Source organism: Colletes gigas, unplaced genomic scaffold (genome assembly GCF_013123115.1).
Source record: "Colletes gigas isolate AHSC1104 unplaced genomic scaffold, ASM1312311v1 Colletes_gigas_Sc00020, whole genome shotgun sequence".
Classification (NCBI taxonomy): domain Eukaryota; kingdom Metazoa; phylum Arthropoda; class Insecta; order Hymenoptera; family Colletidae; genus Colletes; species Colletes gigas.
In genome coordinates, this window is record NW_025106649.1 from 4910213 (window position 1) to 4930234 (window position 20022).

General features: G+C 33.6%; 1 protein-coding gene across 3 annotated transcripts in view; it reads right to left on the reverse strand.

The window, feature by feature from the left end:
- Window positions 1-20022, reverse strand: part of LOC122400702 — a 46736-nt gene that overhangs the window by 16143 nt on the left and 10571 nt on the right. The window lies entirely within an intron of this gene.

A 20022-nucleotide genomic window follows, 5' to 3' on the forward strand; every position in this document is an offset into this window, starting at 1 on the left:
ATTCTCCGCTAAAATACGCGTTGTTTGCATTTTGAAAAATTAAAATTGTCCAATCCGTTCAGGAGTTATGACATTTTAAAAATTCACATGTGAGGAAAGCATTTCTAGCCTCACATTAGATTTTCGGTAAAGAATCTTTTTCTCGAAAGTGCGTAGGAATTCGGAGTATGTCTATTCACCTAAAATGCTTGTAATTGACCCCTTTAACTAAATATAATTTTTTTATTATGATTTGTAATTTTTTAATTTCGTCAAAAAATTTCAATACCTATTCGAATTTTTTTCTCGAAAGTCGGTAGGATTTCAGGGGTACGTCTAATGACCAAAAATGATTGTAATTGACCCCCGCAACCGAAAATAATTTTTTCTGAATGATTTGAAGTTTTTTAATTTAATTTTGTAATAACTTTTTAACGAAGCCTCAATCAATAAATTGCTATTCTAGAATCTCCCATTAAAATTTTTCCCAGGGGTGGCCGAACACTCTGTATAAATATTCGAAATTTATTCGTAACGTTCCATCAACTATAAAATACTGAAATAGATATTATTGGAACAGTTCCAGCCTTATAAGCAATAGACAGTTACTCATGATAATGTCTCAGCTGTTGCTTCCTATCATCGTGTCGAAATAATAAATACGATGAAGCTCGTCGAGTAACCAGTTCGACGGATCTCGACCTTGGACCGTGCTAACTATTTCGATGCGATATTCGTATCGCGAAAGGAATAAAGCATATTAACCAATGAAGATGGATAAGAGGGAAACGATTTGGAGCGGGCTGCAATATAATTGTTGAACGTGCGCGTACCGTACTGTCTCGTTACGCCAATTGTCAGTTCAAATCGATCGACCTGCGGACTCGTCCAATTGAACATTATTGCGCACCAATGATTACAAAGCAAGGATGAAGCCTTAAGTTAATCCATTGAACTCGGAAACGGCGCGCATCTGCCGTTAACCCCGCGCGAATCCAAAAGAAACTACAATAACTGTGTCAACCATTTCATTACCAATCTATTAAAAAGTAAAATTAACTTCTCGCAATGTTGGATTTGTTGGAAATCATTAACTCGTGAAATTGTATCAGGTATTTGTTTCCTTAAATTATAAGTACATTTAATTTTCGTCCAATTATATTGAACAGATAACCTAATTTTCTGAAACAAATTTGTTTCTAGCTTTTGATAGAATAGATCTTTAAAAAGAAGAAAAGAAAAATAAGTATTTTGAATTTCGAAACCTTACTTTCTCGATTCTAAGAGTTAAGTTTCGATCCATCACATATGGAGAACACTACCAAACAAAACCAGCCCAGTCAGGGACGAAGATGCTATTAACTCGACACTAAAACGGATAAATTACAAGTCAAACGAAGTATAAACTGAGAAGATAATATGATGACCCAGCACTCGGCCACTACGTCGTAACAGGCTAAAACGTTTTATCGGACAACGTGACCCACCAGTGAGTCACATTATTTTTTACATTTTGGCGAGAAAAACATCTACATAAATTATAAACGCCAGAAGTAATTATATCATCGATTGAAAAGGTTTTGGAAAAATTAACGTTTCTGTCGTGTTAATTATATTGTCCAAGAATACCAAAATTTCAATTTAAAATTTAATTCAATACTGAATTATATTTTGCGGTTGAACTCATTCTCGTTTGTGTATCACCGATGTAGAAACACTAAATGTTTCACTGCGGTCAGAGTAGCACCTAAACTGGTTTCTCTAATTAATTAAGTGCGTTGGCCTTCCAAGCAATTAATTATCGTGTGTACAGAAATTAAATATTACATTTGATCGCGTTTTCAAGGAAATCTGATATCGATTTCACCGAAATTCAGGTTGCCATCGATATCTCGTTGTATCGTCGTCAACATTCACTCGAATTATCTCACGATAATTCACTTCTGGAGATAAGGCATTCTAGAATATAGTATACGTATTTGTAACTGTCTTTGTGTTGAGCATTGTTCAACAATCGTGACGCAAGTTCATCAACGGGTTCCAGATCAGAAACGAACTGCGAGTGCAATGAGCTAATTGAGCTAATTGCGTTCGTTAGTCATTCCTTGTAAGCGCGTGATACTTTTGCTCGATTCTTAGAGGACATATATTCTTCCGATAAGGAATATCTGCGAAATGTATCAAGTTGATTTTTATGAAACTTTGCAGGTTTTCAAAGCAATCAAAAATATAGAATATCTACCTTTTTTCTAGCTGATGTAAATCAAATTTATTTGACGAAAACACCCTCTAAAATTTTATCCTGATGTTGCTTGACTTTCACACTGTCTCGATCTTCAAAATTATTAGATATATCGAGAAATTTTGTAAACAGATATTTTATGGTTTCTAGTAAAAATGGCGTATAAGTATAAAATGTGATAAGAATATCAAAAAATGACTTTCTCGGCCATTTTCATTCCGAATTCCTAATCATCAATAATTATTTTACGTCACAATATTCTCGTAAGTTAGTTAAACAAGTTATAAGACTAGCATTTCGAGTTTCGAGTGTTCCATTCTTATTTTAAAGATATGAAACGTCTAAATATATAGTTGTTTAAATTATGTATAATATTGATATTCGATATTACAAGCAACCTTTACATGAGTGTAGTCAGAGGGGTGAAACTTTGAAAGGCAGTCTCAACCCTTAAATTTAAGCCGTCGTAATAAAAAAAAAATTCCTTGATTTTATTTGTTTTCGAAAGGTGCAAAGTTTCGTCAAAACGGGATATTTTTTAGCGAGATCATCGCCTAAACCGATTTCTTGAACGAATGACGTCGGAAAGGTGACAATTCATCATATTACGCGTCTGTTTTTGCTTCGCGAACATGTGGCACAGCTAATTATTCTGGCTCGAGGATTTTTTTCAGTTTGTCTAGCACGCGTCTGAATTTATAAGAACGGTATGTTTGAGGAAAGGAAATCAGGCTACGAGTAGAATGTAATTGTAATTTATGAGTTGTATAATTTATTATTATAATTATTTCTTTTTTATTTTGATAAATTCTGTTTCAGAAAAAACAACGACCACCCGCATAGATCTCAGACATGCAGATGTACATTCAGAAGCAAAAATTTACTTGTACTCTAAAAAAGAAATGATATCACCATATTTATTAACCAGAGAACCCTTTGGTATTGGAAATGTTTTTGGAAAGTAACAATATTTATTAATTATAAATATTCAGTGTACTCTTTACATTCCTCTTTTGATATACAGGGTGTTCGGCCACCTCTGGGAAAATTTTTAATGGGGGAGTCTAGAGGCCAAAATAAGACGAAAATCAAGAATACCAATTTGTTGATGGAGGCTTCGTTAAAAAGTTATTAACAATTAAATTCAAAAATTTCAAATCGTTCTGGAAAAATTATTTTCGGTTGCGGGGGTGAATTACAATCATTTTTGGTGAATACACATACCTCCCAAATCCTACCCACTTTCGAGAAAAAAAATCGGGTATGTGCAGAAATTTTTCGACAAAAATAATTTTTCAAATCGTTCTAAAAAAATTATTTTCGGTTGCGGGGGTTAATTACAATAATTTTTGGTGAGTAGACATACCCCCGGAATCTTACGCATTTTCGAGAAAAAAATTCAGTACCGACGGAAGTTTAAACGCTAATAACTTTTTAACGAAGCATCCATAAAAAAATTGGTATCCTTGATTTTTATCGTATTTTGGGCTCTAAAATCCCCCATTAAAATTTTTCCCAGGGGTAGCCGAACACCCTGTATAAATAACGAGCTTGCAAAGACAACGAGTTCTCATAACTTTTATTAATGAATTTGTTTGAACGTACCTATTATCAAATGCTATATTTTTAATGTAAATTTTTTTGTGGGACTGCTAAGTAATAATTATTTTAGTTCTTTACAGAATTGTTAAAGACAGAACCTTGGCTGTGCAGATGGCCAAAGAGCGCTAAATATAATTAACGATAACAGCTGGTTGCTTATTATTAGTGGACTATGTAAGGAAATAATTTATTTTGAATATTCTTGTTAGTGTAGCTCGGTTTCTCGTGACCTACATACTAGCTCTATTGTATACAGGGTGTTATCTGGTGACTGAGACGAGCCATAGCTTTATTTCAAATAAAGTCAGAAAAGAATGATAAACAAATGTTTTGCACTGTTTTACACGGTCTATTAGACTAATGTAAACTTTGTTCACAGATAGGTACAATTGAATTTTGTTTACATATAAAATTTACTGATTCTTTCACATAAATCGATTCCTTGGTAATTGCATTTTGCAACTGCGTCAGCGTATCTGCAAAAAATATTTTACAATAATATGATAGAGCGTATTAAACGGCGCGAAATTTTCCTCTCATTCTTGTTTAACTTCGCTTGAAATAGAATTATGGCCCGACCTAGTTACTAGATATATTCAGTATTGTACACAGTTTGTTGAAGCTGACTATATGCGTAAATGCTAATAGTTTCCCGGATAGTTATCCGAACAAAACGGCGCACGAAAGTCGATGGTATGATACGAGACGAATAATATAAAGAAAGTATCTAGCGCGCAGAAAGTAACAGACGGATAAAAGAGTATCGTTGGTCGAATAAAAGAGAAAAGCGCTCGCAAAACAGTGAATTCGCGTTAACACAGAGAAAGAAAACACGGACAAGCGTAAAATTACGTGTGCGTCAGTAATTAAGATGCATCATCGAGCAGCGTATATTACGTAAAAGATGTACCGTTCTCTATTTTCGTAATCTAGGATTAGATGGCTCGTTAACTGGGTTAACGCGATATTGTGTTTCGCGTAACGCAAGAAATCTCGAGGAACATTCAGTTAATTAGTTTCGTTTAAATATGGTTGAGAACCGCTGCATCTCAATGAACCTGAATTTCCATCAAATTCTTTATGAAAATCAGCATTTTTTGCATCCCAGTGTCGATGAATTATGCACGATTGTTCGACATTCTACTTGAACGAAGATTTCTATTAACCCTTTTGTTTGCACTACAGCTATGCAGTTACATATGTAGATTCTATTTTAATATTTTAATAATATCATATTTGTAATTCCACCACCCACGATGTTACGATTAAACTATCTTCTGAACTAATATTTTTTCGCCATGAGTGGCTTGGTACTTTTGTGTAGGAAATAACGAATTGCAAATGATGTATTAACAAATATTTAATTACATTTATGAGATTCCAGAAAGTATGCAACTTTTGTCTGAAACATTTTTTGATATCGTCAACAGTTTTGAAGTTATTCGAGTTAGGAAAGTCTATTTGGCAGTGGCCCAGCGATGGGTCACGTCTGCTGATTTAAGCATCATGCAATGACACAAGTATGGGTCACGTCGCCATGATGTGCTAAAGCTAATGATTAAGAACCTATAAATGAAACTGTTGAAACATTTTGATTGTGTTACGCAGGAATAGAAATAGTATGAAATCTTCTCATGCACAACTGTATTCTTTTACGACAGTCTGTTCATTCTTATTAAATAAAAAACGTACACAAAAATAAGCAAATAATTTATTTCTTTTCTATCATTCTCAAAATCCTCGACATTTTGGAGGCCTCGCACATTTTTTAAGCCAATGGCGGATGCAACAAAATCTATTATTTGAATTTTAATCGCTCCAAACAATCTTTTTATTGTTTGAGAAATAAACCGTCGTCGAACTTTAATTTCTAGGACTGGCATTCTCGAAATTTTTTCATGATTTTTTGTTGATCAGCCGGTTTGAACTCCCCTAGAGCCACCATTGATGCAAGATCAAGTCGTAAGGCGTGTATTATGTTTACGATGGCTGTTGCAATTACTTTGACGTGTAGTAATCCTTGCCAGCCCCCACATGTGGTTTGCACGTTTACGAACGATTTGTATTATAAACAAGAAATCGATGAATAATAAACGGAGCGTCGAGACGATCCTCTGATAGATCAACGATCATTTTTGAAGAATGTACAGACTGTAAGAGTCTTTCTACTTTGTGGGATTAAACAAATTGAATTTTTTTTTGCATTTTCTTTTAGTATGTAGTCTCGAAAATATATCTACCAAATATTAAATTGAAATTGAAAAAACTAACGAAGTTATAGCCTGCTGAAATGTATCGCGCACAGGTATAACAACTGGACGTGAAACTTTAAAGTTGTTTTTCTCGAAACTACATTTTTTGGCACTGCGTATGTGATAACAAAAAAACTATTCAAGATATCAACATGAAATTTATACAGTATCTTTAGAACTGGTCTATAGCATGGCCCTATAGCATGAACTAGGATAATTGCGATATATGCAATAATTTTTCTTTTATTAACAAAAAAGCAACCGAATATATGAAAATATTCAGTATTTTTTCGTAAAATAGGTGCCATTTTGCCATTTTTTGTTTTTTTGAAAAGATCCTAGTTCATGTTATAACCACACTCATCTATATTAAGAATATCGTTGGTTTTTGGATTTCGGATAACTTGTTCGCAAGATATCACGTACGCAGTTGGGCGCCATTCGTAAAAACTGTTGTTTGTTGATCAACAAAAACAGCGTAATAAATAGATATTATGCGTTACAAAAATTCGTAAATATAGCTATAAATGTATCTACAAAACCCGGAATTAATCGCTCTTTAATAGCCCTCAAACAAAAATCACAATGAAACATGTATTTTTCGTGCCTATAAGGTAGAATGGCCCCTTAAGAGTAAAAAATCAGTTTTTAAACTTTTTTTTTACAATTTTCTACCTAACAAGCGTTTGTTCAGGATTTAAAGAAAAACGGCAAAACTTTGAAAGAATTTTCAGATCGATTTCCTTTCGAGAAAGAAATCACATAGCGTTCACCAAGTTTTCACCTTTGCGTGTCGTGTAAATCTGAAAAGATCGCGATACTTCATTCCGCGAGTCGCTCGGGGGAGATTTAAAATTGAGATGCTTTTTCCAGCAGTATTAATGGCCGTATCTTGACAACTTAATTCGACATCGTTTCGAGACTGTTCCCTCGTTTAAACGAAAGGACAATTTAGACAAAGTCAAGTTAATTTGCGACTAATTTACATCGAACCTTTAACGCGTTCTGCTTTTCATACCTGACCAGAATTTTCCGGTTTACGTATTACATAAAGGATACTTTTATTACAAAGAATATAAACATAATTCTTGAGTTCTCGATTTGAAATCCTCTTAAATAAAATAATGTAATAAAAATGTACAAAGGTACACAATTTGTAAAAATATAAGGAACGAAGAAAAATCGAATGATCATTATTTTATATTGAAGTGGATGCAATACGTAGGATTGCCAATTTTTATTTTTATGACTATTTAAAATCGAGTATTGTCCTATCCTGCAAACATACGTATCAACTTTAAATATTGAGATTGTTGGTTAAACTTATATTTAACGTTTTTGTCTACTGCGTTTGAATAATTTTTAAAATTATAAAAGAAAAAATATTTAGCTTAAGAATATGATACAATATTGTGAAATAAATCTAACAATCTTAATATTTGCTTCGATGGAACAACAACTTTGATTAGATTTTTATCAAGCAATAAAAATGTCCATTTTTACAAGCTGATTTAGAACCGATTGTATAAATTTAACAATGTCACGTCAGATTCTTATTCCTTAATCGCGATTTTGCGTTCGTGTGGTCGTCCAAATGGAAGAAACTCGGTCAGAACGATCTGCCTATACTTCAGAACTTTGCACGAAATCTTTGCATAGAATATATAGCGCTGGACATTGATAAAAGGTCGTTCCAGTTACGTGGCACGCAAAACTGAAATTCTGGTCGATAAATCTTAACCGCGTTTAGATGACCATGCTTATATCGAGGGCCATTAAGTTTCACAGAAGAAGAGACGTATTTGTCGCGCTACATGTGGCTCGTATACTATACATGCATGTATAGTTATTAGAGTTGACTACAGACGCTCGCAAAATTATTTCCTACTTTGAGGTGCACGAGAAACTAGGATAATTTCGACCATTTTTATCATATTTACGATCACCTTCCTTTATAATTCTCAATGAGGGGAAAAATAATTCTGATAGTTACTATAATATAGTTAATTCTCTGATTGTTAATATTCTAATAATTCTATTACTTGATATTCTAATGGTTCTAATAGTTAATATTCTAATAGTTCTGATAGTTAATATTCTGATAGTTAATATTCTGCTAGTTAATATAATGACAGTTCTGATAGTTAATATTTTCCTAGTTAATATAATGACAGTTCAGATACTTAATATTTTGCTAGTTAATATAATGACAGTTCTGATAATCAATATTCTAATAACTCTAATAGTTAACATTCTAGTAGTTCTGATAGTTAATATTCTAATAACTCTAATAGTTAACATTCTAGTAGTTCTGATAGTTAATATTCTAATAACTCTAATAGTTAACATTCTAGTAGTTCTGATAGTTAATATTCTAATAACTCTAATAGTTAACATTCTAGTAGTTCTGATAGTTAATATTCTGCTTGTTAATATTACGACAGTTTTGATAGTTAATATTCTAATAATTCTAATAGTTAATATTCTGATAGTTCTGATAGTTTTGGTAGTTAATATTCTGATGGTTCTGATAGTTAATATTCAGATAGTTTGAACAGTTAATAGAACAACGAAATACAGTGGAAAAGAATTATTAATCTACTAAGTACATATTTCAATTTTATTCGTTTTCACTGAAATATTTACGTTGTTATCATACACAAATCTCCTCAATTTAAAACAGAATTTATATATGTATTATACATAGACGTAAGCTATTAAAGGAAGTATATTTGAAATACTGTTAGAAACCTAAAAAACTACTAACGTTATCTAATTTGTAACATCGCAAATAATAGAGGGAAATTATTTTTCAACTACTATTATTTGTATAATACATAACCCTAATTTTGACAATTCCGATTTAATCAGCAGAGTGAAAAAACTTCAATTTGTATAAGTTTTCTTTAGAGTAAATCAATTAATTTCCTCACAGTCCAACTGAGGAAACATATTTTCAACGCTAGATAAAAAACGAATATTTCGAATACTTCACCAAAAAGAACCAATGTCCGCATATTCGCTTTTTGCATATTGTAACAATTGTGAAAACTATTTTTCAACAAAAAACCAAAAAAAAAAAAACTGTATCTATATCATTGCACGTTTTATGAATAACTTTACTCGAAGAAAACGTTTGAAAAACGAACTTTTCAAGCTCGAAGATTTATTGTGCAATGTCGCCCGATCGACCGAGATCCTAAAAATACTTTCGTAAATCCCGTAGTATCCGTGTTTCTGGGTGAAAGCCAGATAACCGTCGCAAATTCTACAGCATCGGTAAATAGTTTCTGTTTTCGACGGCCTTTTTCTTTCGTTTTTCCGCTCCTTTCGAACTTTCGACTTTGTCTCTGCGCTAAAGTCTCCGCAATTAACCTTCGATTAGAAACTTGATATCAAAATGGAGTCGCGTATCTAAGACAACTGTGAATTATACAAAAATAATAACATTAAAATAATTATATACATAAAATAGACCACTACTTTGAAATACAGGGTGTTCGGCCACCCCTGGGAAAAATTTTAATGGGGGATTCTAGAAGTCAAAATAAGACGAAAATCAAGAATACCAATTTTTTGATGGATGCTTCGTTAAAAAGTTATTAGCGTTTAAACTTCCGTCCGTACTGAATTTTTTTCTCGAAAATGCGTAGAATTTTGGGAATACGTATAATGACCATAAACGATTGTAATTGACCCACGCAACCAAAAATAATTTTTTTAGAACGATTTGAAAAATTATTTTTGTAGAAAAATTTCTGCACATACCCGAATTTTTTTCTCGAAAGTGGATAGGATTTCAGAGGTATGTATATTCATCAAAAATGATTGTAATTGACCCCCGCAACCGAAAATAATTTTTCCAGAACGATTTGAAATTTTTTAATTTAATTTTGTAATAACTTTTTAACGAACCCTCCATCAACAAATTGGTATTCTTGATTTTCATCTTATTTTGGCCTCTAGAATACCCCATTAAAATTTTTCCCAGGAGTGGCCGAACACCCTGTATATTACAGTTAAAGTTTAGAGTAAAAATACCTAACTTGACCAAAGTACTAAAAGTCGTTCGTGAACTGAATTAGTTCTTAAAACTTATGTAGAAATACGTACTGTGATTGCAGCATAAAATGATTAATAATTAGCAAAGAGGAAGTACTTTAACGAATCTTACTAATGTATAAATGAATTGGACCATGATAAGTTTACATTACATTTGGTGAAAACAAGTCTAAAAATTCTATGAAGTATATAATTAATGATGGACTCGAACAATTTGACACAAACATTTTTCTTAATGAAACTAGAGATTTTTTTCTTTCATTATACGTGCTCTTAATATATCTCTATGTCCTCAATGACGTCGAGTAGTTTTAATGTGACATTTCGTAGGTAAGAGAACGCAAAATTTGCAAAACTAGCGAAATAAACTTTGTTTACCCAATGTAAAAATTACTGGCACATTTTTTTATTAATTTTTGTCTCCTGAATCGACCGTTGAAATGAACACCACACGTTAAGATACAACTTATGCATCCATTGCAACCGTTGATAATTTCTGTTCGAGTCGAGAGCATAAGCAAAAGATGGTCGTCAAACGCATACGCGAGCCTATCGTACGTGGGTTCATCGTCCCCTAAAGGATTAAATAAGCGTCGCCTAAAATAATTTTTAAACGATAGAAATTTCGATCAATAGTGTGGAACGAAAAACACTGAGTTTCATCTCGTAGCAATTTTGTGAAACAGAACAATTTGTAACACGAATAAAAAATGGTTTAAAATTACATAGAAATTATACATTCTGCTATGCAGGTTGTAATTTTCGAATTTTATTGTTAAACGGCACAGCAGTTTTATAAAAACAATTTCAGAAATGAAATACAAAATTGACGGAGAAACAGTCGAAATTCCTGACGAAACAAAATAAGGAAATGTACTTCGAGTTACGTTGGCAATTCGTGAAACGTTAATAGAACTAAAATGAGAAATCTTATCACAACCTGCATACTCGCCAGACAGTCTCAGATTTCTATTTGTTCCGTTCTGTGCAACGCAAACTTTTTGGTACGCGATTTCGAAACGCTAAAAAAGTTCGAGAAATAAGGGTTTTATCAAATATTTTATAATACGTTAATAAAGAAATTTTCCATAAAATTAAATAATTCTACGTTTAAACACAAGTTGAACAAAAAAAACATTTGAAACAACTCGTATTTTATTGCGCGCATGCGCTATGAATCTTCAAAGTTGATTTTCTCGAAAACAAGGCTTCGAACGAATGTTATTCTTTTATTTCCGCTTATTTTTGCACATAGACCCTCTGTCATACCATTCCCAAAGTAACAATTAGTAATTATATTATGATTAAATAAAAAGTATAGTAAACGAAAATATTTGATAAATTATGCGAGTCACTAAGAATCACAAACATTTTCTTCTGTGTTTCAGCTACGACCAGCGAAAAGATGCGACACAGAGTGTTGTAATCGTCGAAGATAATCATGAAATTCCGTTCGACCGTTCCCTCGTTACGCCTGACTCTTTAGTGCTTCTTTATTATGTTCTTCGACGACATGCTCCAGTCGTTTCCCAGGTGATATGTATTGCCTCCATTGTGCGAACGAATGCTCCACTCGTCGGAAAGAACGAAACGTGTTAACTCGTGTACAAGGCGACGCTTCGCGAGGGTTCCTTCCTAGGAAATCCATAATATCCTTTTCACGCATGTTGCGCCAGAATCGCAGGCGAGAACGTGCGAACAAACTGATCTCATAACTTCCTTTGTCTAATTACGACCCTCTTCTTTTCTCTCGTACGGTCTCGATACAGAGAAAGAGACAGAGTTAAGCAAATTTAACGATTATCGTGTCGTCGAGCCAGTGATTGATCCTTTGCGATTCTGTGTCGAGCTGTACTTGACATCGTACGAGGGTCGTTCAACAAGTCCTTAGAAAATTCAAGACCTGGCGCTCGTAGCATCGAAAATGATTTGTTTTTAGTAAGCATCATGACCCACTAGACAACTCTCAAAGTTTCAGTTCTATCCACCACTTGGTTTCATTTTTATTATCGATCGAAGCAAGAAACTTCCTCTTGCACGGGTGCACACCTGTGCAGTTTCGATGGTCAAAATCATGGAATTAAAGGTCGAATTATTACAACATCCACCGTATTCACCGGATTTAACCTCCAGTGACTTTTTTTTATTGCCAAACTTAAAAAAATGGCTCGGCGGACAACGGTTCACGTTGAACGAAGAAGTCATCGCTCAAACAGATGCCTATTTTGAAAACCATCCGAAATCTTACTTTTCAGATGGCTTAAAAATGTTGGAGAAACGGTTGGAAAAGTGTATAAAACTAAAATGAGATTATGTTGAAAAATGAAAATAAATCTACCTAAAATAATTTATTTTTCTATCTTTTTCTAAGAACTTATTGAACGACCCTCGTATTTCATTCCAGTCGGTTCGTAATGTCATGATTCGTTGCAAGCATCTAATAATTATTTCATCGGTATTTGTAATACAATATGATTAAGACAAGATTAAGGTCAATTAAATCATGTGTTTAAATTACTGTGGCGTGCATGAAATTTTAATGTGTGTGGAATTACGAGAGTGTGAGCGAGATGGGGTCAAGTCATTTTCGTCAGGTCATCGAACGACGAATTTGGAAGAGGTGTCGCCGGACGATCGAGACGAAAAAAAAAAGAAATTAGAGCATTGACAGTGAACAGTCGTGTTGTTTTTTAAATCTAAATATACATACAATTACTTATAAAATTGAGCGTACACCTCAATGGGCAATGATGATTAGTGGAAAAATAAACAAAAATAGACATTCTCAAAAGTAAAGACAAAATACACGTATATTTTATTTTGATTATTGAAATTATTAAAAACTCCTTCACAATCACTGGATATTAATCGAATTGAGCACCTGTATTAACAATAAGGCAGACGCAACAACTAAGATTGAGGAAATATGGAAAAATATTCCGAGTTTAATAATGAAAAACTAGTCAAGTCGATGCCTAGACGTTTAGCCAGTTATACATAGATGCACAAGGTTACGCAACAAAATATTAAAATTACGTTTAAGTTTGTTATTTTTGTATAATCTACTATCTGTACGGTTAATTTTGTGACGATGAAATACGAATATTTTTATATTTAGTGTTACATATTAAAGAATTAACTGCTGAAATATTCAAATAAACTATACAGGGTGTTCGGCCACTTCTGGGAAAAATTTTAATGGGAGATTCTAGAGGCCAGAATAAGACAAAAATCAAGAATACCAATTTATTGATGGAAGCTTCGTTACAAAGTTATTAACGTTTAAAGTTCCACCCGTACTGAATTTTTTTCTCGAAAATGCGCAAGATCTTGGGGGTATGTCTATTCACCAAAAATGATTGTAATTGACCCCTGCAACCAAAAATAATTTTTTCAGAACGATTTGAAATTTTTTAATTTAATTTTGTAATAACTTTTTAACGAAGCTTCAGTCAAGAAATTGATATTCTTGATTGTCGTCTTATACTGGCCTCTAGAATCTCCCTTTAAAATTTTTTCCAGGGGTGGCCGAACACCCTGTACAAATAGTCCGGGCTATGATATAGCGAGGTCGAAAACCTAATTGGATGTCAATGTTTACATGTTTCAGCTCCCGGAACAAGTGAATTGACGGAAATACGAGTAGCTGAGGTCCTTAGACTATGGTCAGGGTTTATTTGGTCAGGTCAAAAATTAATTTTTTTTTAAATTTAAGCAACTGCAATTTCTTGTCGGTTAGATACTGATTAACTTCAATAGGAAACATTTTGTTGTCAGATCATCGAAAGGGGCTGGAAAATCGTGGGGACTAATTCTATAATTGATTTAAAAAACATATTTAATTTAATTTTTTATTCTTTAACCCTATATTCTATGTACTCCAGTGATTAATTCGATTTTTTCAAGCATTCTCGATAAACTGACAACAAATTTTCCAATAAAAGTTACTCAGTAATCATGTGACAACAAATGGTAAACGAAAAAATTGGCAAAATTCTTTTATATTCGATAAAAAATTAAGATCACCTCAATTTTTGTAATAAAATTGTATTTTTGTATCTCGATGATGGTTTTGGAACGAAATTAACATGAAACTCTGTACGTTGAGGACTCAACAGACTGCTTGACTGATGCACTGCATTTTTTTGTTTGTTTTCTGGGAATACAGCAGCAACAAAAGTTAATTTGCCGGTCTTGGCACGATCTCTTTTGATGGTTACCCACATCGTGCTGGTCGACTCGTCGCACAGTGGGGCCATTGCATGCCAAACGCGGCAAAAAGTGGTTTTATACAAATATACCCACAATGAAATAATGATTCACTAATAGTTAATGGGACACATGGGCCATGATTTAGTGTGATTTTTTTTATCATTTGTCGATTTTTGATACGACTACATGATTTTGAAACGTTCAATCTTAAAATCATCCAAAATTATAATCATCGTTTATTGTTGCTGTGATTCTTCAAAGTAAATGATGAGTAATTTAATTAAATGTACTTAGTACGTATTTAAATTACGAATGAAGAATCAGATGAAGAATTATTCATAGATTCATAAATTCTTTCGTTTTCTCTTCGTAAAGGTCGTGTCGTCTATTCGCTGATTGCCATCTTCTTCTGAAACGGGACTTCAAAGTTGCAATTTTTGTTTTCAAAATTTTCTGGTACTCCACAGAATAATTATCCTGGCTCATTAAAAATGACTCTAAAAATTCTAGTTTATTTTCAAAATCATGATTTTGATGCTGTGTCATGATGTTATAAAACTGCATCACTAAAAACACACGTACTCCTGATGAACCTTAGGATTTTAAAAAAAATGTCACTCTATTAAAATGAAACTTTTGCTACGAAAACTGTATTAACAAACTATATAGAAGATGAAGAAAAATGGCGAAATTCAAATATACATGTATATATCTGTACCTACCTACTTCAATTGGAAACTCCATTATTTTAACACTAAATATTTCACTCACAACATACAAGTTAGGAACGTCAAACGACAAATGCTCCAAATTCGTGATCATTTTATGCTTTTATAGCATTCGAAGCAAAAACAATGAAATGTATGCATTGTTTCCTAGTTTTGATGTATTTTTGAGAATCGTAACAATACTCGCAATCGCCGACGCTCGCACGTGCCGAAACAGTTGATCATCTTTATATTTTTCGCAATAGCAGCTAGTAGCAGCTAATTTTTTTTTTAAAAAAAAGGTAAGGCTTCACTCTACAAAAAGTAACTAAAATGAACACTGAATCACACTGCATTCATAATTAAAAAATAAAATGAAAACTGAACATGTTCAATTAGTTATAACTCAAAAAATATTGGAGATATAAAAGTGTACTTTGGTGTAATTTAAATACGTACTAAGTACATTTAATTCAATTACTCATCATTTACTTTGAAGAATCAAAGCAACAATAAACGATGATTATAATTTTGGATGATTTTAAGATTGAACGTTTCAAAATCATGTAGTCGTATCAAAAATCGACAAATGATAAAAAAAATCACACTAAATCATGGCCCATGTGTCCCATTAACTATTAGTGAATCATTATTTCATTGTAGGTATATTTGTATAAAACCACTTTTTGCCGCGTTTGGCATGCAATGGCCCCGCTGTGCGTCGGCATGCCATTCGGCTTTTCAAGCCATGCAATCCAAGACGATGCAGGTCTTTAGAGTGTTTGACTTTGGCGAGAAGTGCTTAGGGTGCCGATCGGCCATACTAGATGACAAATGCCGACGCAGTGGAGACGCAATTTTAGGCATTACCGATCGGCTGTGCCGAATGGCAGAAGTCGACTCAATGGGGACGCGGCTTAAACATTCCAAAACTTTTATTTAGAATGAAACATTTTCATATACAGGGTGTTCGGCCACCCCTGGGAAAAATTTTAATGGGGGATTCTAGAGGTCAAAATAAAATGAAAATCAAGAATACCAATTTGTTGATGGAGGCTTTGTTAACAAGTCATTAACAATTAAATTAAAAAATTTCAAATCGTTCTGGAAAAATTATTTTCAGTTGCGGGGGTCAATTACAAGAAGTTTTGGTGAATAGACATAGCCCCGAAATTCTGCGCATTTTCGAGAAAAAAATTCAGTACGGGCAGAACTTTAAACGTTAAGAACTTTTTAACAAAGCCTCCATCAACAAATTGGTATTCTTGATTTTCGTCTTATTTTGGCTTCTAGGATCCCCCATTAAAATTTTTCCCAGGGTTGGCCGAACACCCTGTATGTGATGTACGATTTTGGCTGTGACTTACTGTATATGGATAATGTGGCAGTTAAAGTGTTAAAGAAAAGCGCTACTGTTCTTAACTATTCCCTGCGGACTATTCTTCCTACGTTAAAATCTCGATCAAAGAATGTTTAGACTACTTTAACACTTGATTTTTACAACGTAATTCAGAAGCTCCAAGGCCGTGCTACTCTTCCTCGAAACGCCATGGATCATGGGTGACCCTCGCAGCACTCTACCCCTTTTACATTTCACGAAAAAATGCAGAAACGACTTTGAACTTTCCAACTGCCGGATTCTTTTTTCCTCGCAATACCTTAGAATCCCTTCGTGTTCACAGGTAATTATGGAAGTATCGATTGGGACTTCCGTGCATTGCTTGGAAGTTGCAATCGTAAAATCTACGAACACACATCCTTAAACGTGTTCCTTGCGGCGGCTATTTCGCGGTAACTCGTGCCACGAGCCCGAGTCACGGATACCAGAGATTCTCAACTACAAATACATACTTGGCTTCTTTTATTTGCTATCGCTATCCCGAACGTGTCACGTGCGCGACTCCTCGTCTCTCCACGTGAGCAAAACGTATGGTATCTAAAAGATAATAACGCGTTTCTACCGCATGCTTTTCGACGCGATTCCGATTTCCGATGCGATTCGATCTTCATCTAGCTATGAAATACTGCAGCTAACGGAAAAATAGGGAGAGATTGGATAAAAAATAGAAATTGAGAATCATGCGAATCCTCTTTCTCCGCGGTTGAGAACCTTCGTCACGTGTAAAAATAGAAACTTAATAGTTCTCTTCGGCGGGGGGGTCGCGATCGACAACGAATTTCCAAACAATTCTCTCGAAAATATGTTCCGTACCGCGAAGTAGGTTGCCTCAAGATATTCTCGTTCCTAAAAACGTTCGAGGTCATTCGTTTGCACGTTCGCGTTTAAACATACCGTAAAGCGTACAATTAACAATTTTATCGTCAAGTGTACAACTATATAAGAAAAAAAAGAAGAACATCGTATAGATGTTTGATAAGTTTCCTTCGAAATTGATAGGCAGAATAAACATTGCGTACCTACTCAAACGCGAAGCGCGACTTCTTTAAAAAAAAACCTATCTTGTAGTTATGTAAGTATAAAAAGACGAAGAATGATTAACAACCAATAAATCAGGTGATAAAGATCTGTTTGTGTGAGAACAAAAATTGGGGAGATGCGACTTTTCTATTGGTAACAGTAAAATTCGTAAACGTGTTCTACGACTCATGATAAGGTGGGAAACAGCATAATTAAACAAATAAATGAACATTAAACATGATGTGTAATCTATGAGACAATAAAGAGATTAATTAAAACGTTATCGAAGAAAGATATTGTTTTTTTTATTATGTTGACAGTAATCTATAGTTTCTAATGATATTTGCGCAAGAAATTTGTATTTCGACTAATCCTTGTTTTGATCGTTGACCTATTAGCACAACTCACTGTGCGATAATTTCTTTAAAATAGTGCAAATAATCGTACATAAAATTTGTAAACAACGAAAAACGTTCAATTTATAGGGTGTAGAATGCTCGTACAAATTTTTCACGTGCGCCGTCCGACAGCGCGACAATCGCAAAAAATTCAACAGCAACGATCCCGCGGTAAAAATAATCCTCCATTATTAGAACGAAGAAACAGATCCCAGAATCGAGTTAAAAAGGTCGTAAACTCAATAGAACCCGAAACCGTGTCCAGTTAAATTATACGCGTCATGTAGGTCAGTGAATCGCAGCTCGAAACGATCGTGCATGAGTTACTAACGTTATGCTATGATGGACACGTATCACTCGTCCACGAAAAATACACAATCAAGAAATTACCAGTCTTAGTCTATTCAACTTTGGCTACTTCAGACCTTTCCAAAATTATCGTCCCAATATCGAGTGGATCGTTGTTTGCATTATGTTAACGCTATCAGAGAGCAAAAGTTATGTCCGAGCAAAACAAAAAGAAGACCACACGCCGTGTTATTTTTCTCTTCTCGTGAACTTCGTCCGTTTCTCGTCCTAACCTTTATCTTTACGACTTTCGATGTCATTAAACACACAGAGAAACACAAAGATTTACATACCAGGATTAACGAATGACGCCATGATAAGCAATTTTTATCGCTAAAGTATATACTATATATACTTCCAAGAATGACTCGCGTTATTAAAAAGCAGGAATACCTTCAATCGTGTTTCTCATCGATACGGTAGACGACAATGAAATTCCTACGCGGGAGTTTCACTTCATTGATCGCCAAGTACATTCTCGACTTTATACTGTTTTATATGTATACAGGGTGTTCGGCCACCCCTGAGAAAAATTTTAATGGGAGATTCTAGAAACTAAAATAAGACGAAAATCAAGAATATCAATTTCTTGATTGAGGCTTCGTTAAAAAGTTATTAAAAAATTAAATTAAAAAATTTCAAATCATACACGGAAAAATTATTTTTGGTTGTGAGGATCAATTACAATCATTTTTGGTGAATAGACATACCCCCGAAATCCTACGCACTTTCTAGAAAAAAATTCCTTACCGAAAATATAATGTGAGGTTAGAAATGTTGCCCTAAAATTTCATGCAAATCTTTAAAACTTCATAACTTCTAAGTGGGTTGAAGGATTTTAATGTTTCAAAATGCAAACAACGCGTATTTTGGGGAAGAATATGTAGAAATTCTAAGAATATTGAAAAAGTTGTTCCTTCACTCGTAAACTGAGTAAACCCCATAAAAATGGTCCAATTTTCAAACAGCCATAACTAAACATTCATTTTTGCATTTAATATTTATGTTTATAAAAAGGTAAAATAAATTCTAAGCAGGCTTTTTAGAATGTATGATAGTAATCATCAGATTATTTGAACTGATACTGAAAAACTTTTAGATCCTCCAAAAGAAATATAACCTTTTAAAAAACCTATTACAGTTAAAAAACTGTTGGATGTTTTACATATAATCAAATCAACATCTGAAAAATGAAGTATTTTTCTTGATAATATATTAGACGCATTGTGCTGTCTAAGGAATTATTTTAAAACTAAAAAATGTTGTTAAAAACGTGTATCTTTCGTTTCGTTGGAATATTAAAGATATTGTTTACACTACATCGCCGAGAAATTTAGACGACTTGCAAACTAAAATAAAAAGAGCGTGTGTATCCATATCCAGTGCAACATTGGTAGAAACTACTAATTGTAAGAGTGTGATCAGCAAAACCTAGAAATGCGTTCTTACTAATGGAAGTCATACTGAACACGATATAGTTTTATCAGAAAAATTAACATACTAGTAAATACAATATGTATTATAAAATGTTAGACTTATTTCTTTTATTTCTGACCTTGTTTGACCTTGAAGGTCATACTATATTACATGGTTGAATTCGTCTCAATGCATGCTCTCATATGATAAAAAACCATGTAGCATTCCATTTAAAAAAGTAAAGGTCACTTTCGTTTCTCAAAAAATATTGCAAATACAAAAAATTGGAACACGCTATCATATTGTCAGTAAAATACACTACAACTTTCTCCTCTTCCATTTTTCTCTAGTGTCTACCGTTTACGAGAAAAAACGCTGGTCTAAA